At 44.9% G+C, this 27,497-nt stretch overlaps 2 long non-coding RNA genes across 6 annotated transcripts in view; one reads left to right on the forward strand and one right to left on the reverse strand.

The window, feature by feature from the left end:
* Positions 1–27,354, forward strand: part of LOC127475627 (uncharacterized) — a 33,933-nt gene extending 6,579 nt beyond the window's left edge. For 2 of the 5 annotated variants that reach the window (XR_007906259.1, XR_007906256.1), the window contains 5 exons: positions 4,493–4,658; positions 10,852–11,133; positions 23,423–23,536; positions 23,909–23,951; positions 26,738–27,354. This is a non-coding gene — a long non-coding RNA (uncharacterized LOC127475627). Of the gene's footprint in view, positions 1–3,286; positions 3,404–4,492; positions 4,659–10,851; positions 11,134–19,630; positions 19,862–23,422; positions 23,537–23,908; positions 23,952–26,734 lie in introns of all 5 variants that reach the window. The other 3 variants (XR_007906258.1, XR_007906260.1, XR_007906257.1) reach the window with 3 other exon arrangements.
* On the reverse strand, positions 3,637–4,226 carry LOC127475629 (uncharacterized). Its single transcript, XR_007906261.1, has 3 exons — positions 4,176–4,226; positions 3,908–4,014; positions 3,637–3,794 (listed from the first exon to the last, which is right to left on the reverse strand). It is a non-coding gene; the product is annotated as an uncharacterized LOC127475629 (long non-coding RNA).
* Positions 27,355–27,497: the final 143 nt, after the last annotated feature.

The raw sequence follows: 27,497 nt of genomic DNA on the forward strand, positions 1-27,497 counted from the left end.
CACAGAGATGATCAGGGCTGGAGCACCTGAGAGAGTTGGGAGTGTTCAGCCTGGAGAAGAGAAGGCTCCAGGGAGAACTCAGAGCCCCTTCCAGTGCCAGAGAGCTGGAGAATGCCTTTGGACAAGGGCCTGGAGTGACAGGACAAGGGGAAATGGCTTCAAACTGACAGAGGACAGGCTTAGATTAGATACAAGGAAGAAATTCTACCCTGTGAGGGTGGTGAGGCCCTGGCACAGGTTGCTCAGAGAAGCTGTGGCTGCCCCATCCCTGGAAGTGTTCAAGGCCAGGTTGGATGGGGCTTGGAGCAACCTGGGATAGTGGCAGGTGTCACTGCCCATGGCAGGGGGTGGGAACTAGATGGTCTTCAAGGTCCCTTTCAACCCAAACCATCCTGTGATTCTATGAAGGCAGCAGGCTTAGGTGCTGCACTTCACTTTTCATTCTGAATCGTTGAGCAAATGTGGAGCCCAGCCATTCATTGGACCTGGGGACCATGGTTATTTCTGGACCACGAGAAGACCACAACGAGGAGAGTTAGTCATGTGTGAGCAGTACTCTCCAGGCGGATTTGCCACAACAAATAAATAAAAATAAGCGAGAAGCATTAAAAAATTAGTTGTACACATGACTGGCACATCATTTCCATTCAAATGGGTTATACCGTAGGTGCAGATGAGATCATAGGCTGCTATTTAAGGAGGAAACCTCTACTTACATAAATGTCTGATTATGCAACTGTCATGGAAACCAGAGATGACAAAGATGTATTAGATTAGCTTGTCCATTCCCTCGGAGCGCAGGATTGTTCCTTGTGGTTTATTTTTTGCTCAAGATTTTAAGAACTGATCGGTGGCTGCTGGATGCTGAGCTTGAGAAGAAATGATTTATAGTATGAGCTGAGCTGTCACTTTTCTAAAGGTGATTTGCTTTGGAAACTCAAGAATAGAAGTGCTTGAAGTCACTGGTGGCACCCAGCGATCCCCACACCAGCATCTAGTTCATCCCTGTACTTATATGCTCAGAGTATCATGGCTTTCATTGGTTAAGACACATGCCAGAGTCTTAGAGGACATTTCTCTACCATTCTGCCTGACCTTTCTTTAATTTTCATCCCCTAACTCTGTTGTCTTTGCAAATAATACTCCCTTTTCTCTGGTTTTGCACCCTCCCAGCATGTCCCTCATGGTTGTTGCTTAGCCAAGCTATACAAATTTAGCTGCTCCTAATCTTTTCTCATAGGTCAGTCCTTTGAGCCACGCTCATTTTTGCTGCTGCACAGGGAAATTGGTGGAGATTAGTATTTTAATCTTCTTTCCCTGTTTAAAGAAACCCCAGGACACACACTGAATGGTTTTCCTGTGACTTTAAATTAAAATGTTTAAAAATGAATGTATTTATATCTCTTTTTCTCAGCTTTCACCTCTAGTTCCTCTCAGTCATTGATTTGGCTGCTCTTCTACCTTATTAGAAATGGCTTTTATTTAAAAAAACTTCAGTTTGGTTCCTTATCATGAACAGGGTGACATTGTTATGTCACGAGCTATGCGGTTTAGTCTCTGCTTATTCTGCAGAATTAACCTGAACTGGTTTTAAACCAAACCCTCTGGGCTGTCCGGTCTCACCAGATTTGGGATTTGGGAGGCTCCATAGCAATAGGAGGACAAAAGGATTAATGCTGCCAGTGGCATTTACTCTGATTTTTGTGAACTGACTCCTCTTTGATTGTGTTTTCTTCTCACAACATCTTTGGTTGCTGTTATTTTCCAAGAAGGTGGTCTCCTTGCTCTCTCTTAATCCCAGTGGTCAATGAACTCAACTCTTGCTCCCCTCATGCCCAATTCAGATAATTACATGCAATTACAGTATGGAGCTTTGATTCCTAATACCTACTTAGGACTATGTTTAAAGATTTTTAAACAGGAAATGCTTTTTATCTGTAGTTTGACTTTACCCAGGGTCACAGGGCAAACTAAATTCAGGCTCTATCAGACTCCAACAAGGAAGCAGGCTGCAGAGTTGGGCCTTCTCCTCTGATGGGAGGTCCCAGGCCCAACCTGTGCCCAGCCATTAACCACCAATGCCAACAGAAAAGCTGCCACTGCTGCTGCAGAACTTGGGGAGAAGTCGATACCTGATGAACAGGAACTCAAAACACAAAAGGGCTTCACTCTGAACTGTTGCATCAGGGTTAAGAGCTAATTCTGGCCTCTCTGAAGTAATTTGGAAAACTCTCTTAGTGTGGGCATGACTTCTGCTGACAGTCCTGCCAGGCACCTCAGCACTGACCTACAACACCTCCCCTATCTCACCGTGCAGCTCCGGGGTTATTTTAACCAGGGCTGTCAGTGGAGCTGAATCGTTCCATTATGTGGTGGCTTTGCAACGTGGAAAAGTGTTCAGGAGGGACCACTCTCCAAATGAGAGGAGAGTGACTCAGTCTCTGGGGCCAATTCAGTCATTGATTTTTATTTATTTATTATTTTATTTTATTTTTTTCCCTGAGGCAGCTGATGCAGGGAGCAATTACAGTGGTGATTTTTCCATGCTGTGGATCCCAATTGACCCTGCTGTGGAGGGACATGTGCTCATCTCACATAAAACCCCACTGCAGGGCAATGCTTTCCAGGCACTGCTGAACTGAGATAGATTTGACCCTAGAGATGAAAACTCAGATTGTCTCACTCTGTATATCCTTCCATCAGAGAGAAGAGAATGAAACATAGTGTTGTGGGATGATTTATAGGACAAAAGCACTCCAACTACTCATCCTAAATCACAGCAATTGCACTACGTGCAGCCAAGCTGACTGGTTTTGGAGCAGGTCAGATGAGTTCCAACCTCCTCTTCAGGTATTTAAGAGAAGTCCTTAACAACAGGAACCTGCTTTGTCGCACTTCTTAAAAGAACAGGTTACCCCAGGGAGAACTTGCTGGGTCCCCTCCCCATTCCTCTGCAGCTGATGCCCACATTGCTGCTGTCCCCTCTTCCACGAATAGACACATTTCCGCAGGAATGATCCCTGAATTTCATCTAAGAGCCTTTGAGAGCCTCCTAAATAATTTCAGCATGAGCTATCCTTAGGAAGTTAAAATCAAAGGCACAAGTACCAGCATATTTAATAAGATGGAAACGGCAGAATGAGAACCACATTGAAGGATTTGGGAGTTTCTCCCTGCGTGGATTCCGAAAGGGGTCACGGGTTTGCAGTGCTCTGGCAAGCACAGAGATGCTGTGCATTGAGCACAGGCAGTAATTACATCTCCTCTTTCTAAATTATGTTATCAGGAAACATCTATATTGTTTGCATGGGTCTAGATTACGCTCTGAGAATAGAATGTTCCCTGCATAAAGAGCGCGGCTGGAGTAAATCAATGAGGATGCACTCAGAAACATCAATTAAAGGTAATACAAGTCTTTAGTGTGGCATCAGGGAGCGAGCAGAGTTTGAAATTCTGATCTTCCCAACCCTGCCTTCCTCCCTAGGAAAGCAACAAAGCAGAACTACTCAGAAATTCATAAGGTTTAAAAATAAAATACTTGTCTCCTCTCATCCTCATCTTTACTCAGTGCTGGTTCCCAGCATAGTAGATGAAGGTAACGTTTTCCTTCAGGAGATCTCAAAACTTCTGCTGGGTTAAGGAGTTGCCTTTCTGCAAGTGTCACAAGTTGAGTACCTTGGTTTTGAGGTATCTGCTTTGGGGGACCTACAGTCTGATTGCCCGAGGTGCCAAGAGCCTGCCAGTGATCCACTGGAGTCAAGGAAACCAGGTCCTCGGCTCCTTCAGAGCAGCACCTAGAAATTCAGATTTTCAAAGTTAACAGTTATGTCTGAATACAAAATAAGAGCAAACCTGTGATAGAGGTGGAAACAAAACCTTGACCTTTTGCCTTTCTAGTATGTAGTACCTGGAGCTCATCTGCAGAGGGGTGGGTGATCTGGTCACCTTTGGACATCATTAGTAAGGGACATCAACAACAGCATCAACATGTCCTCCCCTGGTCCCAGAGATTTCCTGTTATTGAGGCAAATGGGAAATTAATGTGAATCTTCCTTCAGCCTATTAATTCTGCATCCCCTTTTGCAGACGTTAATTCAAATGCAAAACCTGAGCCTGGGCTTGAGCCTCCCCTGTGCTCAACTCAGGGTTCCTGCTCAGGCCCATTTGTTACCTACGTGACACTCATCCATCATTGTGATTGTAATGGTGAGAGGTGGAAAATTTTCTCCCAGCTACTCGGAAGAAAAAGGACCTTACACGGAATTTATAAGCCTCTTCAGCTGAGCTAATTATTCAGGAAAGGCTATTTTTCATTGCAAGAAGCACAGGCGAGCAGATTCCGTTCATAGCTCAAATACCAAACAGCTTTAGCACCTTTGGTTTTAGTGGCTTATTTTATTAATATTAAGGCGGGGGGGGGGGGTGTTAGCATTGTGAGTTTGAATTTTTTTTTTCTTTTTTTTTTTTTTTAATGCTTTTTCCCTTTGGGCAGAAAGCTGCTCCCTTTTCATCACAGCCCTGATAATGAATTGCAGTGTACAAAGCCGGTCATACAATACGCAGCAGCGGCAGCGCGGAGCGAGAATCTTTGGGAAGAGTTTCCATAGAAACATTGACGTCCTCCTGGCGAACAGGACACCGAGTTCCTTCAATGGGAGGTATGGGGTTTTAAAGGAGCAGCGAGGTGGCGGGAAGCCAAGCCAGCAGAGCTATGACTCTGCATCTCCCAGCAGAATTAGGGGGGTTGGAGCTGGTGGGAGGGAAAGGGAAAGTTAAAAAAAAAAATAACCCAATTACCCTCGCATTATCAAAATGTCGGGTTGGATGGTTGCTGCTTGAGCGGTGCCGTGTAGAGCCTGGTAAATAATTAAACTGCTGACCGCGAAGTGCGCGAGAGCCGGCAGCCAAAAATCATAAATACTCAAGGCTGTGTGAACTAGCGGCTCCTAAAAAATCTTGTCAGATTTTGTCACAGGCTTCATCCCCAGAAGCCTTAAATTCAGCACAAATCAGCATGACGCAGGCACAAACCTCCCGGGGACGGGCAAGGTTGCACCCGGCGATGCGCACCCTCCCCTCCCCTGCTTGTCTTGGAATGAGACAAGTGTTTTGCTAATGTTCCAGCTCTGTGTTTTAAATAGCCTCGTGTCTACCCAGCTAAATAGTGGCAGAGCAGCCCTGTCTGGAAGAGGCTGTTTCTAGAAGGAAAACAGTCAGAGGAAATGTTTTTGCCAGAAATGTTGGAAATCATACAGAACAAAAAGGGAGCATGCAAAAGAATTCGCCGCCGAGCGCTCCCCGGTGATTTTGTTCAGGCTCACAAAGCGCTTTGTTTCGGAGCAATCCCCAGATAAGATTAATGAAGGTGACAGACATCCCTTCTGGGAAAGCCTGAGACCCACCCCAAAGCCCTGTCCAACATCGGGGATGTCAAACAGAGTCTCCCCACTGGCTGTGGGGCTTTGGCTCTGGACCCAGGAGTGAGAGTGCTCAGCCCTCAGCCCAGAAAGTGAGCAGCCATCCAACCCAACATGATTCTCTCAGCCTTCATGGCTTCCTCTGGCTCTTTGACTCCAGCTGGGTATCTCTGCACAATTCAGACAGGTCTCTGGTGCAGTTGAATACATTTCAGGGTCTTATGTGTGTCACCCTCCCAAAGAGAGTCATAGAATGGTTTGGATGGGTGAGACCTTAATGCTCATCTAGTCCAACCCCCTGCCATGAGCAGGGACACCTTCCACTATCCCAGGTTGATCCAAACCCTGTCCAACTTGGCCTTGAACACTTCCAGGGACAGGGCAGCCACAGCTTCTCTGAGCAACCTGTGCCAAGGCCTCACCCCCCTCACAGGGAAGAATTTCTTCCTGATATCTAATCTAAACCTGCCTTCTGTCAGCTTTAAAAACACCCAAGCATCTTTCCAAGATGAGTCACATGAGGTGAGGAGCACCCATTGCAGCTCTTCCTCTGTTTCTCCCCAGAGCTGATATCTCAGGGGTGAGTCGTTTACCCAGCAAACCCCTGTGGTATTTGGTTTGCTTTGTGCAGGTGAGATGGGTGGAGGGTGTGCTCCACTGGGACATGGAGCTCAGAGGGAGCTTTGCTACAGGTAGGAGCAGGTGCCGTGGTCTTGAACCAGCCTTGTCCTCTCTGCAAGCCAGCTTCTGTTATTCAAAAGTATCTTGCAGGTTTTTGTACATCTGTTCCTTGTTAAAATTGCTCCAGAGTGATTAGTGGCAAATAGAAGGCATCCACAACCCCATCACAGTTGAGTGGGAGCCTCAAATACCCTGTACCTTCCATAGTCTGCTCCAGATAGTCTTCAAAGGCAAACCACTGCAGTGTGGCTGCTGACCTTAATCCCTGTCCTTTACAGTGCTCAGAGACTGTAGCTATTTATACTGCTGCTATTGCAATGCTGGAAACTCTATGCTGGAAGCTAAATTATTTCAAATCTATATGGGTATGGTGCTACATGAAGTTCTGGTTTATAATTTTATAGCAAAGACATCCATTTATTCAGTGGGCTCCAGGTAGGATGTTTGGTACAGGATATGGAATTGATCTATTTGCAGAATGTTTGGATGGAGATCATTTTGGTTCAACCTGTTCAGCAAGATTCGCTGTAGACACAGAAAGACAGAAAAGTCAGTGAGTCAGAGGATCTCAAAGAAGTCTCTTGAGTTTTAGGGACTTATTCATATTGTTTCAAAGGATGATGGCAGGAATTACTTTGAAGAGAGTAGGAAGAGAGGGTAAAACAGATGTCCATCTTCCTGAGCAGTACCTTGCTCTTTTCATCCATTCATCTCAGAGTGTTTACTTTTTCCTGTTTTGTGGATGCAGAAGACTTAGAAATAAAGGCCCATTTAGAATGAGAGATGTTTTACTCGAGCACTGTGTCCTTACTTACAACTTGGGGGAATTTGAAGGCTCATTATTCTTTCTTGATTAACATCACTTTATAAGGTGTTCAGCTAGCATGGCAATGAACTTGATTTAAATACCCAGGTAGGCTGGATTTGCATATGCCAGGAAGGACAGAAGACAAACCAGACCCCCACACCCATCACGATAAGGCAGCTGGGTCAAGGTGGGGCTGGGGACAACGCCTGGTGCTGGATTTGGAGAGGCAGAGACCAGCCTCTGGCTGACCAACCCACAGCACACGGGACTCACGTGCTGGCAGGGACCTATTTGTGCACACGCAGAAGGAGAGTGCTTGGTAATACTGAATTAGGAAGAAATGCAGGGGGGATGCACTGGTTTGACTGCAGCTGGACCTCCCAAGCACCTTGATAGGGAATTTCTGGAAGAGAGAGCAATGAGTGAAATTATCTACTTGACCGATATTAAACCAGCACGCTACAGCAGTCCTGAATTTCTTCTGAACCAGATCTTATCACGGCACATCCTTTGCCAGAGGTGCTCTCTCTTCTCTTCTGTACCAGTTGGTCCACAGAGCTCGGTGTGGGGCGCACAGGCTGTGCTGGTGAGGTGATTTTAACTGAGGCACAGGCACTGCCCCACTCCAGCTGCTCACAATCCAGCTGAATGAACCCTCTCTAGAGAGGCTTATTGGAGGAGCTGCACTTCAGTCTTATGAAACCTGATGGCCCCTGATCACCCCGTTGGTGCAGTGCTGAACTGAGGGGCAAACTCCTCATCCTATAACAGATAATTCCCATTAAGGGCAGATTTATCTGCTGCTGGCAGACCCAGGCTCTGTGTGAGGGGCTGCAGCCTCAGTGAATCTGTGCTGGCTCACGCTTAGTGGAGAGTTCCTACGAATGTCTCTGCACACTGCTTAAAACCTGTGTTTGACTTACAAAACAAGACAGCCAGTTCCCTTTCCATATCTTGTAGTTGAGAGCTGTCAAACATATGGAGATGTTTATATCCAGGCATTTCTGTTCAGAGGAACCACCGGTGTCCTGCTCAGTGGCTGAATCAGGGAAGTCTTTCTCCTCACCTGAGCCTACACGGTCATTCCCCTTGGGTGGAGCTTCTGGAAAACTGCGGCCACAGGGAACCACAGCCAGCAAACACTTTGCAAATCCACTACCCAGACCCACTCCTGCTCTTGGACTAGAGCCTGTGCAAACAGCAGGGAAATTTTATTCCCTGTGATATATCGTTTGAGTTTTCCTTCCAGGAGATCCTGCTTCTTTTTCACATCAGCTCCTCAGCTGAATCTAGGACACAGGAGATGCTCAATCCTGCCTTCTGGGCTCTTGTTCATCAGATTTACAACATTTTTGTGCTACAACAGTAACCACAAACTGCTTGCATTAAATGCCACACTATTGGAAAGCCTTTCCGAAGGGCTCCGAGTCTTTGATCATTCTTTGTATTGGCAGAAAACAAAGTATTTCTTTCAGTAATGGAAGATGAAGCCCCACTTTATCCTTCAAAATGGTGGTGGCTTCCTGTGCCTCAGATGTGAGGCATTGCAGGAGCCATCTTGAACACCTAGATTTTGTAAAAACAGCTGAAATTTGCAAAGCGAGGAGCCCATAATTTCAAACACCGCACTGGAGAGCGAGAGCATGTGCTGCAGAATAGCAAAGAGGAAGAATAGATTTTGTTGAGGATGGGAATTTGATACCAAAAATGAAGCATGGCCATAACAATTACAGCCATCTAGTGGGCAAAAGATTTTTTAAAAGATAAAATTACTATTGATATTCAATTTCAACAGTAAAATACTTGTGAAAGAAAGAGGTCTAGCAAATAACCTGGGGAGCAGCTTGCATTGGTTTTTTGTTTTGTTTTGGTTTTTTACTATTCTTCAGGAATACATAAAATCTCAAATATTTTCCTTTTTGCATTGTAGTCTACAAATATTAGGAAAATTAGATCTCATTTGGTGCTCCTGTTTTAACAAGGGACTTGCTGAGAGTATCCAGCGAAGTGTGTTATTGCTCACACTGCAGCTGAAGGGACAGGACTGAATTTTTTAACAGAGATTTCCTCTCTCCAACTGGTTCATTAAATTTTAAAGTTAGATATATGACAACACAAGCTTTAAGTTAAGTACTTGGCAACAAATCAACAGGCTTCAGAGAGTGATTAAGGATCTCTTTCTGCAGACGCTTTGTACACCTTCCTTTGGCTCTTGATGTCATCCATCATCTCAGGAGCTCCTTGGGCTTCACAGGGTGTTTCATGTTGATATGATCTCTAGTGAATTTCTACTGAAAAAGCAAATTGGAAAGTAAGCATTTCGTCTGAAATCTTTGCATATCAAAAGGAAGAAAAAGTACATCCCTTCCTTTATCTTACTTTTATATGGAGCATATGGGCTGAAACGCTGAACTTCAGATCTGAATTCCAAAAACTCCAAAGCATTTTGATTTAGCCCATAATAAAATCTGCAGTGGGATTTCATAACAATGCTTTTTAATCCACCTCCAAGGAGGGATAAGATTCTCTGTGAGAGGGTTTGATCTGTTAGAAGTTTTTTGGGTTGTTTTTTTTGTTGTTTTTTTTTTTTTTTTTTTTAAAAAACTTAGTCATCTGTATTCAAGATTTTAAATACATATTTACAGAACAAACAAACCTCCTCAGAATAATCTCCGCAGGCTTTTGATCGCATGCCTCGGAGTGGAAGAACAGGCTATAGGATCCCTTAGCTCTGTGACAAGAAATAACTGGCTGTGAATTTTGGAAATCCTCTTTGGCATGTGTTCAAGCCGGTATTAATGCAAACCGCCCCATGCCGATCTCCTGACTCATCCCAAACGGCAGCTTCTGACACTCATCCCATCCGTCCCCGGCCTTCCCTAGGAAGAAAACAAAGCAGCTCCTCCCTTCCTTCCTGAAAGCTCACGTGCCCAAACTGCTGCTGAACAGGGGCATCTTCTGTACTTCTAAGTGTTTAATTTGGGGTCTGACCCTGTGCTGGCGGATCTCGGAGGTGTGTTTGCAATGGTATAATTGGTCTCAGCTCCCCAGTCCCTGGGCACAGAGTGTCCTCTGGATAAGCCCCAGTGGTTCCACGTTTGGGGCACTCTTTGCAGCAAGCATTTCAAATTCCCTTCGTGTCTCTGGTGCAAATCTCTTTGAAGACAGCAGTATGTCAATTATAGCATTATGTTGCTTCTAAATCCTACATGTATTTATAGGACTCGATGGTCCCTTCCAACTCTATGATTCTATGGTGTTTGTGTATTTATGTATTATTTACACAGGGTATAAATATCCAAGTAACCATTATCCAGAGGCAGACAATGTTTTCAAAGGAGAATGCTGTTTAAATCCTGCAGTCCTGCAGAATCTTCTCTATTGGAGGAAATCTAGTCCCACACTTGTTTGTGCCAGTTCCAGGAGGTTTTTTTCCTTGTCCCACAGGCGAGAGGTGAGGAGTGAAGGGCAGAGGCTCAGCTGCTCTAACTGTGAATTTCTTGATCTCTGACAATTTTGGTTTTTCTGATTATAGCCTTTTCTAAGAACAGGCTGTGCAGTATAACTTGCCATATAAAATCCTGGGTAGATACAGAGCTGGATTTGTGATGCAGTTACTGGTATTTCATTAACCTTTATCTTGACAAGTGGAAATAACACGCTGTGATTCAGGGGAAATTTTTCACTTGCAGAGAAAAATGGTGCCAAAAGAAAGCAAACGGGCTACAAATTAATAAATACAAGTCTCGATGGCTGAAATCAACTTCCAGCTGGACTTGGCCCCTCCGTGCGTGTTTCAGATGCATCGGGCTGCTGTGATGATGCTCTGAGGGGCACGACAGAGCCGGGGCTTGAACACCACTCAGGAGCCCAGGGGTGACCACAGCCAGTGTTGGGGACAGGGTGATCCTCCTCCAGCCCCCCTCCTCTGTTTTTTCCATGCAGATAAAGACGTGGGCCTCGAGGATTGTCCAGTCCCACCACGGACTGTGGCTTCTCCGTGCCGTGCCATGTCTTTGGCCCCGTGGTTCCACGGCGCTCATCTGCAACAGGCTTTTTCTCTGCAAAAAGGCTGCTCATGGTCCTGATGACGTGGATATGCAATCACTGACCCTCCAAAACCCCAGGGAGAACCATTTCTAGGAGGGCCTGAGCTAAACACAGGCTCTCTACGACTGCAGCCTTGCTGGTGGCCGGCAGAGTCCCCCAGAGGAGACGACAGAGCTGGTGAGTAATAAGGATAACCGATGTTTTTCCAAGTCAAAACCAGCCTGACTCACCACTATTTTGTTTCTTTTATTGTTATTTGTGTTGCTCTGATGCCAGACAGCAGATCTCAGTTATTGAGCCCAGGGTTTTATCACCATTTAGCAGGAGAAAATGCCCTCTGAAATGCTTCCAAACTAAATCAGTAGGAGGGAAAAAAGAAAAGGCAAAGCCACTTGCTCACTGCTGCCCAGTAATTTGGGGCTGAAAACCCTCAATTCTCCGCTCCTCACTAAGCACCTTCACTCACCCATGGTGGCACATTTTCCAGCTGGCCTAGTCTTGCTCTAAGCTGAGGTTTATAAATAGTCAATACCATCTAGTTTTCCAAATGAGAGATTTGCTTAGAGCACATGTTCCGGGACCCCTCATGCTCCGGGGAGCGCTCGCTGCTGGCAGGAGCCGCTCAGATCCACAGCTTTCTATCAGGATACTGATCTGAGGCCTCAGGAGAGAAAAACGTGCCATCAGAAAATGAGCAGGAGGAGGCAGAACACCACGGGTATGGCAGGGGTCACCTCTGCCCATTTGCTGTGGCCGTGCCATCCTCCAGTGAGCAGCACAGTCCTGCACAATCAGCTCCGGCTCCTCTCTTAGGTGAAGTCAGGATCTATTCCTGGGCAGGGATGCCATGGAAAATGTCGCTCTGGAGCTGGTATCTGCCAGGGATAATGTCTCTCTCAAGCCAGTATCTAGCACAGGATAAGTTTCCTGCTGCTTGTGATACACATCAGCCTCTCAAGGCTTTCACAACACCCCCGGTGCAGGGAGCAGTCGTACCCACCATCGGACCTGCCAAGCAGAAGGTATCCCAAGGAATTCAGCAAAATATCAGGGCCTGGATCAGATACATCAGTAGAAGCAGGATAATTCCCAGATCCAGAGAGAGAAGCACAAACAAAGAGAACCTAGACGTCAAAGAGACAAAAGCTGGCTGGGAGATCAATGGAGAAAAGCTCCGCGCAAGGTCTGGGGTTTAATGAGAGATGAGTAGGATGGGACTTGGCATAGATAGAAGCTATTAGGAACAGCAGAGAAGAAGAGGAGATGCAGATAGAGAGAGGAGAGAGAGAACAGCTGGAAGAGGAGGCTGGGAGGAAAGCAGGTAGAGAAGGGCAAATTTTGGCTTGCATGCACCAGTGAACCAGCTACAACCCTGCACGATGTGAACAAACACGGGAAATGGGGATGGTTCCAGAGGATCCCTGCAGAAAGCAAAGCTGCTCCACTGCTCTAGGGGGACAGAAGTGGTGTTGACCCTGAGGACAGGCATCCCTGCTGCTCCAAGGCTGTGTCCTGGCTCAAGTGTTGGAGGCAGCATCTCTGACTTGGGTTTGGGTTTTTTTTGTTTTGGTTGTTTTTTTAAAGCAGAGCCCAGGTGGGGTCTGCAGTGGTAGCTCTAACTTCTGCCCAAAGCTCCCTGGGAACTCTGAGCACCCCAACATTAAGTGAGAATGACCCTAAAACTGAACTAAATGTGTACTGAGTGCCACCTCTGTGACAGCAGATTGGACCCACCAGGGCAGAGGTGTGGGTGAAGCTCTGCTGCTCTGCATCCACCATGGTCAGGGTATCCCAGGCTGGCACCACACCCACCCAGGACTATCCTTCTGCCCTCCCAAGAGCAGCATAGCAGGTGGGCAAAAGGATGAGGATTTGTTCAAACTGGTCTCAGCTCCCATCTTGGCTTGGGAAGACACACCTGGAATTTGGTCAGTGGTGACTGACTCTTTGAATAAATCATCAGCCATTCTGGAGGGCTGTGCCTGCATGTTAGGACAATTATTGCTTTCTTCCAGCCTCAGCTGTGTAAAAATGCATTCCTTCTCTTTATGAGAAATTCTCATCTCCTTCTGTCAGTCATCTTGTCTCAACGGGGAAAAAATCCCCAAGCCCTGTCATATCAGAAAATGAGAAAATTATCAATATCTAAAGTGTATGTGAAAAATATGAGCTCTTTCTCCATTTGGGAGAATGAATCTTGGTTGTGGTTGTCTTATAAATGTTAGCAGCTTCTCAGACATTCAAAAATGTTAATGATCCTAAGGTATTAAAATAGCTTGCCATGGAGTTCTCCATATTAAAAATACTGTCTCGCCCTCTGCAGCCATCTAGAAGACTATCATAGATGAATGGTCCTATACATCAATTTATGCATTCAGAAAGCAGAGGCAGGATTAGTATATTCATGCAAACACAACAGGCTCTGATGATTGCCTGCCTATCTGGAGTTAGGATCCAGCTCTGGTGCCTGAGATCAGCTTAATAAATACTATCAGCTTCCGCTGAGCGTAGGAATAGAAAAAATCTGTCAATAGCTGTAGCTCTGAATAGGAATCCTTGAGTAAAGTAAATCTCTCTACTTCAGATTTCCGCTGGCCTCGTTACCCTGCCTTGGGGGAGAGGAGGGGCCGGGGAGGTGACAGCCCCAAACCCCACAGCAGGGACATAAGAGGGTCCCATCAGCCTCAGGAATGACCCCTCCTCCCCATCCCAGGGGTGTCTGAGCCAATCTGGGGGTCCTCCTCCCCCCGAGGAGCAGCAGCTAACTCCAGGGGAAGGTGGGTGTTTGGGTAAGTGGGTTCAGCCTCCCGTCCTCCTCTCCCAGAGCCACGCACAGATCCCTGTGCTGGCCGGGGGCTTGCACTGTTGTTGCCTTTGAAAGAGTTGATTTTGGACTCTGGTCCCTATGGGGAACCTGGGAGCAGGTCCTTCCCTCCCGCAGGCTGTCTCAGACTCCAGCAGAGCTCACAGCTCTGTCCCAGTGCTTTGGGCTGGGACTCAAAAACACGCACCTCCAGATGCTTCAGCACAGCCTGAAGCAGCCAAGGCTGCCACAAGACTGGAGATCTGAATCACATCCCCAGGCATGCAGGAGAGTGGTTTAATTCAGAACTAAACCTTACTAAGGTTACCTGGAACCACAGGTTTGAGTCTTGGCTCCGGGGAAGTTGGCGGGGGCACGAGTGGAAGAACGTGGCGGAACTTGTTGCTTTTACAGCACTCCTGTGGTAGGACTCACAATTAGATTTGAATCTGTTCTGCTATTTTCCTTTTCAAATATCTGTCCCTCTTGCTTTTATGAGTCATCAATTGTTTTATTTCCCTATCAGATTAGTTTGTTCCTCTCACTGTAGCTTTGGGCTTCTGCAGCTGAATGGGACCCAGGAGACCTGAGCATCGGGACTGAAGACACAGTAGAACACAAAAAGGGCAGCTGGTGCTCAGCAGACACCACAAACCACTTAAAATGCCTTTTGTTTATTAGCTATTGTTTGGTTATATATAGTACCTGCAGCTTGAACAATAGGCAGTGGCAGGGTACGTGCTTTGTGCTGTTAGAGAGTCCGAGGTGAGGCTTCAGTGCGGGAGGCCAGAGGCAGAGAGCAGCAAATTTGCCTGGAAAGCCCTGGTAATGCCATTCCAACTGGCCCATTAGCTGAGCTCCTGAGGAGCCCACATAAACGAGGTTTATTGCATTTCTGTGAGCCCACAGTGGGGAAGTTTATTTAAACAATTTGGTGCAGGGAAAGGTGGATGTTGGCAGGGCTTTGGGCTCGGAGCCGTGGGTAGATGGAGCTGTAGGAGAGCTGCTCCAGGAGAGAGGCCCAGGGCACCCACATGGCCACCCATGCTGGGCTCCTCTTCCTCCCACACCACTGGGCCCTGAGGAGAAGCTTCCAAACCTTCTTTGTGTCAGGTAGGTTATTTCTGGGATGCTCAAGCTGGATGCAGGTGTCCCGCTGCCCAGCTCACAGACAGACCCCCCCCAGCCTGCTGGGACCCCAGTCCCACCCCAGCTGAGCATTGCATTGTGCCCCCTCTGCCCTTCAGAGAGCAGAGGACAAGAAACAGGGTGTTTTCAGACACTTTAGCAACAGCTTTCTCAAAACTTGTGGTGGGACTCCAAAGGGAGTTACTCTTTGCATGCATCAGGCCAGAGCTTTTTGGATGCACCAAGTGAATGAAATGTGATTTTTTTTTTTCATCAATTTCCTCTGTTCTGAGGCTGAATTGAGTTTTCTGATCTAATTATCCCTCCCTTCCCAAAGAAATAGAATGGCTTTGAAAAACTGCCCATACTTTTATACACCCAACATCTGGCTTTGGTAAAAATACTGAAACTTTTTAAAGGCTTCTTGCAGTCTTGAAGAAGGGAGGGTGATATTTAGTAGATGATCTTTGCCCCTATTTTCTAAGAAAAAATACCCATCCATTGATTCTACTGCTGGCAATTGAGAAAGCAGTTGGGCTGAACTTTAAGTGAACAAACACTTACGGATCTATTTATACCTGCCCTGGAGCAGACTACCATAGGTGGAAGTGCTGTAATTATTTCCTTTCCCTAGTTTCCACTGTCCTATAAGGATCTCCTGGAGCAGCTTGTTAACATGGTGAAATTAGAATCAAGTCTTTATTAACAACCAAACCAATCTGACTGAAAAGGACTAAAACTGGCTGTAGCAAAGGTGAGACAAGCTGCTATGAGACAGCTTTTGCTGCTTAGCCCCATCTATCTAAGAAGGCTGAGAATTACAAATGACAAACATGGCAGTGGAGGGGGGACAGGGACCTGAGCAGTAGTGATGGGGAGATGCAACATCATGTTCCTTTTTCCACTAGTGCATGTTTTCAAGTTAATTCCTCTCCCTAAAGAATCCCTCTCCTTTGTTATCTTCCCACTCTTCTCCCTCCCCCTTCTCCCTGAGTTTCTTTCTCAGAGCAGATGATCTCCTACACTCGCCATCCAGGTTAACTCTGGTTTCAGTATCAAAGATCATTTAAGCTGAAAATAGCTTTTACTGAGTCCATGTTACAACCCAGGAGTGTCTGGTCACCAGATAGGATCTCCAGCTGCCTCTCAGGCAGCGTGTTGGGGTTATCTGCATGCCAGGACTCTCAGTTCTATGGCCACAAGCCATTACACTTCACTGCAATTCAGGAGGGTTGTGGACTCAATTAGCTGATTATGGACCAGAGGGGAGGAGCTGAAGAAACAGGGGAGGAAAAATCATTAATATTTGTCCAGGCAGCCTGTTCTTTAAAGATACATTTAGTTTTCATGGAATGGAAAGGATTTTCTTTTTAAGTTGACATTAAATTTTCATCGCTTTATGTTTATTAGGAAATAGCCAGTGGTGATATTTACTGTTGCCTTCTGGGGTACAGAGTCCAAATGACAGTTATGAAAATAAGTCCTATACTGTTTAGCCGTATGAAATGTTGCTCTTCAGCTCCAAGCATGAGGTAATGATGCTTCTGGAGCAAGAGGATGGATGTGCTATAAATCCCAGTGCTGTGAAGTTCTGCCTCCCCTGCAGCACAAGGGAACAGCACCTCTGAGCTGCAAACAGGCTCTGTGTCTGCAGCAGCCCGAATGGAGTCAGGTCTGCTCAGCGTCTTAGTGACCCCCTAAATGTCTAAGAGCATCTGTATTTTGGAAAGATCGTTTTAAAAAGCATCTTTACTTTGTGCAACCTGCTCTGGGTGAACCAAGGGGTTGGACTGGATGATTCTGAGAGGTCCCTTCCAACCCCAAGCATACTGTGATTTTGTGACGATCCTGCCAGGAGAGGTTTAGGTCAGATATTTGGAAAAAATTCTTCAGCCAGGGGCTGCCAAGCATTGGAACAGGCTGCCCAGGGCAGTGGAGGACTCACAGTCTCTGGAGGCATCTAAAAGACACGTAGATGTGGCACCTGGGGACATGGTTTAGTGGTGGGCTTGGCAGTGCTGGGTTAATGGTTGGACTCAATGATCTCAGAGGTCTTTTCCAACCTGAACGATCCTGGGATAAGATTACACACACATGGCAGAGTGATGGCAGGAGGGAACAGTGAACTGGCTGTGGGGAGGGCTGCAATGAGTCCCTAGGGAGAGGCTCTTAGTAGGGATCTCAAAATTCTCACTGCATTTAAAAAGTAAATAGGCTGCCTTGATAGCAGGAGATGCAAACCAGGTACCAAATCAGTGCCATTTTACAGCAATATCCTTTGGAGGATTTGCCAGATGGCTGGCAGCGAGGCTTTTAAACTGACTTTTTTTCTGAGCCAGCCATATTATCATCCATCAGACAGTCACTTTGGACTGACATTGCAGAGCGTGGCTGTCTCCTTTACGTTTGCCTTGCTCCTGTTTATTTCTAGCTGATTTATTTATATCTGGAACTGATACAAGTGGCACGATTTCTTTGTTTCATTAAAAGATTCCTTGATCTAAGCTTTAAAAGATTTGTCTTCAGAGAGATCAAAGTCAACTAAGTATATGTCTGGCACCCCTGAGTTTTTCTGATATGCCAGTCCTCAGGTAAATCTGGAAAAGATGTTTTGTTGCAGAGTAGTAAAACGTGGTGACTGGGTTAAAGTGGAGCTGGCCATGAATTCTTGGGTACTAATACATACCTATCACCCAGGCTTCTTAATTATTATTTTCTAAGAGGTGAAACAATGTTGACAGAGCTTGCACTGTAAAATACAAGTCAAGATTAAACCGAGTGCCAACTGCAAGCATGGAAAATTACATCCCACTGCCCAGCAACTCACAGTCAAGCAAGTAAAATACAATTTGCACAGCTGAGCAGAGGCATTGTCAGGGTGCTAACCTAGGAGCCAAGCACTCCTAAACCCCATCTGTCACGACCTGTTGCTTGCTCCTGGGAAAGCTGCATACAGCCAGCTCCCTGAAAGAGGCCATAAATTCTGGGTACCTTATTTGGGGTGTGAATCTCCGTGTCCCCTAAATTCTAGACCAGTGGTGCCACGCTGTGAGCAGAACAGAGCCATCTCATTCCTTCCTGTTGCCGAAGGGATCATGGAAGCCATTTCTTCCCAGCTTAGCTCAGTTACTCCAAAAATGTGTCTCAGCACACATTTCAAACCCTGTTACCTGCCAGCACCATGGGAAGGACGCTGTTTTTGGGTGCTTTGAAGGAGAGAAGCTGAATAGAATTGCTGAGTGGTTTAGTGGATGGTTGAAGTACGTCCTGGATATGAATCATCTTGCTCTTTCTGACCTACTGTCCTAATTGAGAGTCATTTATTCCTCCGACGCTTGTTGCTGCCCGGGTCAAACCTTTTCACAAACCTTTTCAGCCCGGAGCTGCAGGTGTTTGCCCCACTGCCTCACCACGTGACAAACCATGGACCCAGTAAACAGACATGCTGAATCATGGATCCTCCCCAAACGTGACCCCAAATCCCTGCCCCTTTGTTTTGCTGTTTTCTGTGGCAGGGTCAGGCCAGGACATGGCTTTCCCGTTGGCTATATGAATTTTACCACTGTGCATGTTCCAGTAAAATCAAAGGCCTTAGAAAAGGCATTCTGTGGAAGCTTTTTTTGTCAGGGCCTTTACACTCATTAGTTATAGTTTGGAGCACAAGCCTCAGGGCAGGACCAGCATAGTTGCTCCTGTTTGATTGTGCAGGCATTAGTGCTTCTTCAGGAACCTCCATTGCTTTGTGGATCAGGAGTGACTGATGTTTCAGCCTAATTTTTCCAACACACTTAAGAAGTGTACTCTGCCCTGACCATCTTGTATCTTCTTCTATTTATTAAAGGGAGGACTGATTGCCTGTTTCGAGATGCCTGTGGTGACAGCCTGCCTGGTCTCATCCCTTTGAAGGATTTCTATCCAAGGGCTTATCTCCACTGCAGAATTAGCTCGAGCTTTCAGCTGAGGGTGCTCTGCCTCCCTGCTCAGCCCATGCTCCTCCCAGCAGCCCAGCAATAAAGGGCAGCTGAGTGACCCACCAATTGCTGTAGATTAAGGGGTTAAACGTGCTGTGATGCAGACATCCTATATATCTCCCCCTGCTGCAAATCCCCTGGTGCCTCCCTCTAGTCTTTCCAGTGATGTTCTCCCTTGTCATGTAGGCATTTCTCTGATCCAGCTGAACTGGGGACATTAACAATTAATTGTCCCCGTCTGGATGTCACTTGGACAGGCTGCTGTCAAACATTTAGCAAGAACAATCTGAACAGGAATAGTGGGCTTGAACATCTGTTTTTTCCCCCTTTTAAAACACACTTCTGGCAATATAAGTGAGAGAGAGCTGTCAAGTGCAGCCTGGGCTGGGAGTAACAACCAACCCTAACCCGTCTGGGGAAGCCATCGATGCTTTTATGTATTTCACTGCTATCTTTGAAGGGTTCAGACAGTCATTTTTTTTTTCTCTCAGAATGTGTTGCTTTCTTCACCATTGGAGATTCCTGGTTTTTTTCATCATGTCTCTTAAATGTGCCTTTATTTTGCAAAGGTACAGCCTTTGTACAGATCAACCAGAAGAGATCAGATCCTTAATTCTGGCTGGATTCTGAACCAGCTCTAGATCAGCTCTAAATTTTAGATTTTCTTCTCCATATCATATTTATGGTGGGTTTTTTTTACAATCAGCTTTATTCTTAAGTGTTTATCTCTGGAAATCCTTTTCAACTGATTTTCCCCTTTTTTCTGTGGAAGGAAGTACTTGGAGAAAATGTGATCCAACTCAGAAGAGAACTTGCAGATAGCAGATGCCTGATCTCCTGGTGTGAAGGAGCAATTGCATTATTACCTCTCTGGAGTTGGAGATAAATGAGATTTACCCTCTTTGGGGCAAGGCATTTACCAGACAACAAAAGTTAGAATTCCTGGTAAGGAACAAGGCTGGGCTGTGCAGTCATAAGTGCTTCTGGAGAATCTACGCCCAAGGTGCGTACTGAAGTTACTGTTAATTTCTGAGTTATTACCTGATATGAAACCAGTCCCACATATATAAGAAACAAATTTCAGCCTCTTGCCTACCCGATTTTCAGCAGCTGCTCATGCAATAGTTCAGTCAGTCAAAAAGGAGATGCTCGTTGCTATCTGGAAACTAAACCAAGTTCTGTCACCTTCATGACTGGTTTCACTCCCAGATTCTACAGCTCAGGGCTGGCATCTTCTGCAAATGCTTCTAGGTGGGACTGCTGATTAATAATCACTGTTCTCCCAGTTATTTAGGTCATGACCCTTCTTCTGCTCCTTCTTTTCACTACCTGAGTGAGGGTTGAAACAGAGATCACCCAAGGCACAAGTGCTAGTTTGACTTATTGCCACAGTCAGCTAAATCTGAGCTCTCTGCCCTGTATCTGTGACTCAGTTCACCTCAGCTCTCTGGCATTGCTTCTTAAAATTGCCCTTCTTCCATTTACATTTCAAAGCCCAAAAATTGTTCTGGTTTTAGGGATAGTCGCACCTCCAAATGGAGATTTGTGATACAAGGTCGTTTTCAAGAGAAAAAAAAATAAATTAAAATACTTGGGACCATGTTTTCTTGCTCGTGTTTGCAGGTGCTTTTATTAAAAGTCTGCTCTGAGCAGTGTCATGTGTGTATGCAGCCTCGGATTAGGCTGTGAGAATTTATGGAAAAGCTTTTCGTGAGAAAACATTCGCAGCTATGTAGCCTTAGAAACTAGAGAGTTGGAGTTGGAGCTCGAAGAGTGGCTATGAATATGGAGAGCCAGGAGTTGGAATAATCACAAGGGAGGCAACTGCACCAGCCAGGAAGAAAGATGAGAGTTTCAGCAGAAAATTGATCAAGATAACGAAGCAGAGGGAAGATGCCTTGTGACAGCAGCTGGATTTGTAGCATCTAGCTTCAAATAGGAGCATGAAACACAAGCTTGCTTGGAGGGGAGAAAAATCAATCAGAAGATTTCACATAGGATTGTGAGGCTATAGAAAGCTCCAAGACACCCTGGAACGCTGCACCATTTACCCTAATCTGAGGGTGAGTCAGCACTCAATTATGTTCACGCAATTTTATATTCAGTTTTTAATGCGTTGGCGACAAAGCAATTTAGATAATATGGTCACATAGCAGAATCACCTTCTTTACAAATCCGAGTTGCATTAGCTACAATAAAAAGTATGTCACTCTGAGTGCTCATTTTCCAGCGTGTAAGATTATCATCATGTGGCATCAAGGAGAAATCTCTTCTTCCCATTGCCAAACTCAATGCAATTGTGCAACGTGGCTGTTTCATCCCTTTTTCTGAAGTTCTTAGTTATGGCAACTCTTGAGACCAGACAGATCCACTGCTGTGTGCAGATACCGTCTGAAGCCTTTGCATTAATAATAGCGCATGAGATAATGGCTCCTACTGGGCTGTGTGTTCAAGAGAAAACATTCTGGTATAATGAAGTGGGTCATGTATTTGTAGGTAAGTGAGGGTTTCTCAGTTTGTCCATCAGAGGGTAAGGAGCTGTGACCTGTGAAACAGAAGAATCTGTGTGAAACTGTGTTATTGGCAAGTCCCACGAGTACCGTCCTGGGGGGTTTCAAAGGTGTGGCTTCAGCTTCACCATTTTGCCATCAGTTCAGGAAAGATGTTATGCTAATCTGACCTTTTGCTTAATCTTTTAAGGCGCTTATTATATTATTTTTGGCAATTATACCTTTAGGAATCAGAAGTTGGAGAGGAAATGAGTGATTTACTATTTAAACTGAATGATCTTTTCAATGCCGGTGACAGACCGAGTCTTCCATGAACTGCTCCTTACATGAACAGGATACATTGATTGTCTTAAAAACAGGATGCACAAACTGTGTAAAATCCACTTTGTATATCTTGGCAGTAAACACACAGCCTGAATCCTCATTCCCCTCCCTTATTCCTGTCTCCATGACTCGACGGACTTGAGTAAGGGCCAGATCTGGAGCACAGCAAGCTCGAAAAGAAATTTCCATTGGCTTTTTTTTCCCCCATGGATAATACCCTTAAATATTCAGGGTCAAACTTTCAGCTGTCGTAAGCTGGCATCTTTCCACTCAACTAGTTCTTCATGTCTGCACAAGTGCAGAGTCACCAAGTTTCTCTTCATCTGTAAAGAAACACCCTTGGTTTTTTATTAACATGAATCATAGAATCATTAACAGAATGTAAAGGGGTTGGAAGGGACCTTAAAGGTCATCTAGTCCTACTGCCCCTGCCATGGGCAGGGACACCTTCCACTAGACCAAGTTGCTTGAGGCCTTAATCAACCTGGCTTTGAACACTGCCAGGTTGGGGCATCCACAACCTCCCTGGGCAACCTGTGCCAGTGTCTCGACATCCTCACTGTAAAGAATTTCTTCCTAATATCCAGTCTAAATTCCCCCTCCTTCAATTTGTACCCACTACTCCTTGTCCTGCCACTACAGTTCCTGATGTAGAGTCCCCCTGCAACTTCCCTGTAGGCCCCCTTCAGATATTGGAAGGTTGAAGACAGTTTCCAGCCATCTTCTTCTCATGAGAAGGATCTTCAGACTGTATTTATGAAGACATTGACATTTGAACTCATTTTATTTTGAAGTCACCATCACTCACATTGTCACAGTGTGACAGCACAGCAGGTTAATTCAGCCTTTCTCAAATCAATGCTCTCAGACCAATATCAACACCTGGCTTTCCTAAAGGTGATATTCTGCATGTAATTACACTCTCCAAGTCCTGAGCAAGTACTGGGCTCGGCATAAAACACCAATTCTAATAGGAATAATATTACAGAAAGGCTTAAGAAACCCAATCAACAGCCACACGCTCCAGCAAAAACAGACTGTTTATCACCTGAAAGCTTAAAATATGGATGGCTTCTTACTGAGCTGCACTGCTCTTGGGTGCTTTAAATTCTTAGTTGAGAACCACGTGAAATCTTCTAGAGATATGAAAATTATATTTTGTTCTGTGCTTTATTGCAAAAATTGAGGCATGTTCCCTAGCTGAGGATAATCAGAATGTCAAAAAATTAGCAGAACTTCTGTGTTTATCAGGAAGTTTTGGTAAACAGTCACTCCTCCTCTACTCCTTCTTTCAGGTAAACAGACTGAACAAAACTTTTCTTTATAATCAGTTTCCTCCCATTTATCTCTTTATTCACATTCAGTATCTCTCTTGAACAAGACTGAACAGTTTTCCCGGAATTCCCTCCTCAGGAAAAAAAAGATTTATGTCTCTTCCTGGAAAATGCTAAGTACACAAAATTCTTAAGTAAATTCTTCATGAGACTTTTTCAAGCTACCTCCATCTATTGGAAACTGAAAGGGCAAAAGATCAGCCCTTCATCTTCACTGTTTATTTTTGATCCCCATAAAAGTCCTTACAGTTTAAAAAGCACCTTTCTGTCTCTTTAAAACTGTTTATGAATCATTGTTTGGAATGACCATAGTAAAGCACTTGAAGCTGATTAATGCAGAAGTTACATGGCTATCAGCTAGGACAGTCCTCACCTCATAATTTTATCTGTTAACAGATACTGCAGAACTAACTGACATTAAACTGGCAGAATCCCAGTGCAAAGGTGAACTCGAGGAAAAAATTATATTGGATTTTAATAAAACTTTCCTCAAAGGTCAACCTCTCTAAGGTATGAAATCAATCTTCCCTCCTCCTTCTTCAGCCCATTTATTCACAGCTATAGAAAATTCTGATACTCATAAAATGTTTCCCATTCCCTCCCCCTCCTATTACAATATCTATCTACCTGTGACCACTATTTTTCACAGCAATTTTAGATCCCTTCCTCCTCTTTTCACTCTTTTTACCTGGCCTTCTTGGAATCTGCACCCGCTTCTCAAAATGTCACTTATCAGGCTCCCTTTCAAGAACAGATCCTGCCTCATACCATCTTCAGTACAACCCCCCCCCCCCCATTTTTACTTCATCCTTGACAGGGAAACTTTAGGAAGAGCAAAGATTTGGTGCAAAATTTTTATTCCTGTTTTTATTTTTCCTCCAGCTGCCTTCTGTGTCTTGCTCAGGACTCCAGCAACTTCTGCCAGGTAAGCTATAACATTAGTAGCATTCCACTTAAGAGAGAGTGATGTCCTTGTGAGCTCTAAGCTCCTTAGATCAGTCTAGGAGGATCAGTCCGTTTGAGTGATGTTGGCCCAGCAAAATAACATGAATATATTATATATATATATATTTAGGTTTTGGGTTTTTTTTTTAGAAGACTCACTAATATCTATGAAAGTACCATCTTAGGAGGGTTTCTTTCAGCTTCATAAAGCCATAGATACTCAGATCTGGAAACTGCTCTTCAATCCATGGCATACAAGCTCCAGCTCTTGATGGCCAAGTTTCTAAAATCTTGGCATCACTGGAGCCACTAACATCACACACTGTAACAGCAGAGCAATTTCTGTTGCTGGTGTTTGGATTTGCCTGCCCAGCTGATCTGTGGGGCAGGCCAGACCCAGAGCATCCCATGGGAATTGGTACCAGGGCTTTCAGGGCTCCCAGGGTCGGATGAACAATGCAGGGCTGTTCTCACGGTCACAGCCCATCACCACTGTACCCTCTGTTCTCCCCCTTTTACTGCAATACTTCCCTCCCTGCACTTCAAGGGCTATTCCTCCCTCCCTGTGAAGATTCACTGTCCCTCTATTCAGTCTGACAGACATTTACCGAACTGCCAGGTCCTCCTTCCTCCATCCCTTCCCTGCACATCTCCCGGACACTAATCCCATTCCTCAGCCCCCTGAGCTACACAGGCACAAGCCTGGGCACAGAGTCTCTGACTACGGCTGTTTGCCCCGGGGGTAGGAATCTGCACACCCAGAGTTATCCCACACATCCTGCCTTGTGCACTCACTTGGCAGCTCAAGCTGTGGCAGCAGCCCCTGTCCTCCAGCCACTCTCCCTCAGAGGGAACTGTGTGCCCCTTCACAGCATCAGAAACGAGTTGGGGCTCTCCTAGAAGATGACCTGGCTGTTCTGGCTGAATTCTGTTCTTAGTTATTCTTTACTCCATCAAAACAATGTTACTTGCAAGGTAATTTCGTGGCTTCCCATCTCAGAAAACCTTTGCGGTCAGAGAGCTCCTGATGCTGGGCAACACCTGATAGGTCCAGACACCCTGTATAATCTGTATTTATGGAAAAACCACTGCTTAAGCTGCTAAAGGGAAATGTAAGAGAATCTACACTACATTTCAAACTCACTGCTAAGATATATGCTGGAGAGCAGCCAGGCCTGGTTGCTCACACTGATAGATGGTGGGGAAAAGGAACACACGTTAAAATCAGCAAATGGATAAAACTGGGCTAAAGAGAGATGAATACAATGGGGAAAGCTTTCCATTTTTCAAAATCAAAGCTCAGGCTCCCACGCTAAAGGAAGAATTGTGTTCCCAAATAGGAAAATGTTAAAAGAGAGACTGTACTATTTTCAGGAATGTATGATACAAAGCTTCATGTCCACCGTCAGGATAAATCTTATCTATTCTGTACAGCAACATTCAGTTAGCAGAGAAGAGGATTCTATGAAAAGGACAAAGATGGGTGGTGGAAATTCTGAGCCTTTCTTCCTACTGCTCTTAAATTCTTGTCCTCGTTGACATAATTAGCAAAAATGTTCTGAGATATATTTAATTCCTTTTAACAACTTTTAAGATTAACAAACCGTATTTTGGTTTCAGATACTGTGTTGATCAATAAATGCTGCTGATTTAGATTTTTAAAGAGCACTAGCAATTATTTGAGGAACCAAATTTAGATTTCTTTAGTAGAAAAGAAGGTTCCTTTGTTGAGACTATGTAGTATCTGCAAGGTCTTGTGGTAAGTAGTTTTACAATACAGAGATTTTGGCTCTAGAGATTATTGTGCAGAGACTCAGACCATGGAAATTGTAGTTCAGTTGCTGTCTGCCGGCCAACATTGCAGGATCTGGCTATGAACAGGGCATGAGATCAAGCCCTTCTCATTTAATATAGATTAAGAAAGTCTTCTTACTTCTAATCTCACTCCTGCCTCCTGCCCTGCTCTGAAATACTCCTGCTGATATGCTCTGCTGGGGAAAAAACTTGTCAAGGTCTGTCAGGAAAGATGAGAATATATATCTTTTCTTTTCTTTTAAGATTAATCTTCCAGTTGAATAGAATTGGCAACTTGAGTAAAATTTTGCTACTGGAGTTATTTTGTATTGATTGCATTTTTAAAGATTTTTCTAGCAGGGAGAGGCAGACATTTTGTTATTGCTATGTATTAATCAAAAAGACTGAAAAATACTGCAGGCCCTACTCTGACCCTTGTGGATCAAAAAGGCAGCCGAGGTTTTAAGAATACAAATTATCCCGGATTAAACTCTGGGTTTAGGTGTTAATAATTTAACACTACTACAGTTTGGCCACCTACTTGTGATGTGCTATATGTGGATCACTGCAGTTTAAAAGCAGGTTTTTTTCAGACAAACAAGGATAAATTGAAACTTCGAATGGGCCACTAGAAGCGGGCTTGACTCTTGCAGACCTGAAGAGGTTATTCTTAGGGTAATTACCTGTCTTTAACATTTAGAATTATAGAATGGTTTGGGGTGGAAGGGACCCTAAAGATGATCTAGTTCCATTTAATATCAGATTTCTTTGATAGCGTGGACTGCACGAGAAGCTGCCTTTCCTTAAGTCACAGAGAAGCCACAGTTTTTACAGCTTTAAAGGATCCCACAGCTGCCTTGATTACCAATGCCTTGGCTCTGTACATTTAATTCAGCTCCTAATGCTTCTCATGTAGTGCTAAAGCCATTTAAAAGAAAGTCTCTGCTTTTACAACCCCGCTTTTTTTAGCAGCTCAGCAGCAGTTACCGGGTTTGTAAAGCTCCTTACGGAATCTCACCTGAAAACACTGATCTGCGGCACTGTGCAGTTTTTCCCACTTCAAAGGGAAATCTGCTGCTGCCACCCCAGAACTGAGCGCAGCGAGACACCGAACTGTCACTGGGGGCTGATGTCACCTCCCAAGGTGTGTTTGTTGTACCAGGGAGCCTTCTGAGCGCTAATGTCAGAAAAAACAAAACAAAACAACCACCTCTATTTGTCTTTTCGCCTTCTCTGTTTAGGGAGTTGTTTCACGTTGTCTCTTTTTGTTCAAAACAAATACCCAGGGCTCTCACGCAGATTCCCAGTGATGCTACAGCAGTTCCCAGTAGTCTCCCAGTTGCTAATGCTTGTAATTTTATAATGTTCATACTTTATTTTCCATTCGGGGTGCACAGTGACGACAGGTGACTCAGTTTTCACCGAAGGCATGTGCAACCCCTTATGGTTAAAAATGGGTGAGAAATGGGGAGGGGGGAATCGTAAATATTTTTAGTCTTAATCAAGATCTTCAAGCTGTTTGCAATACTGCAATCCCAGTAGCATCAACATTGATATGTCTGAATAAAAGCTATGTGTTTTACAATGAAGGCAGCCTTCTAGCAGAAATTTTGAGCTGTGGAAAATCCTAAATATTATCCTCTTCTTTCCCGTGGTATTTCAGTTTTTGGGGTCCTGCCTCCCAGTCTCATCTATATTCTCAGCACCAAAGGGTTAAAAGTCCTGGCATTTC

Source organism: Manacus candei, unplaced genomic scaffold (assembly GCF_025592945.1).
Source record: "Manacus candei isolate 608988 ecotype Guabito, Panama unplaced genomic scaffold, ASM2559294v1 h1tg000047l, whole genome shotgun sequence".
In the NCBI taxonomy this organism is placed as follows: Eukaryota; Metazoa; Chordata; class Aves; order Passeriformes; family Pipridae; genus Manacus; species Manacus candei.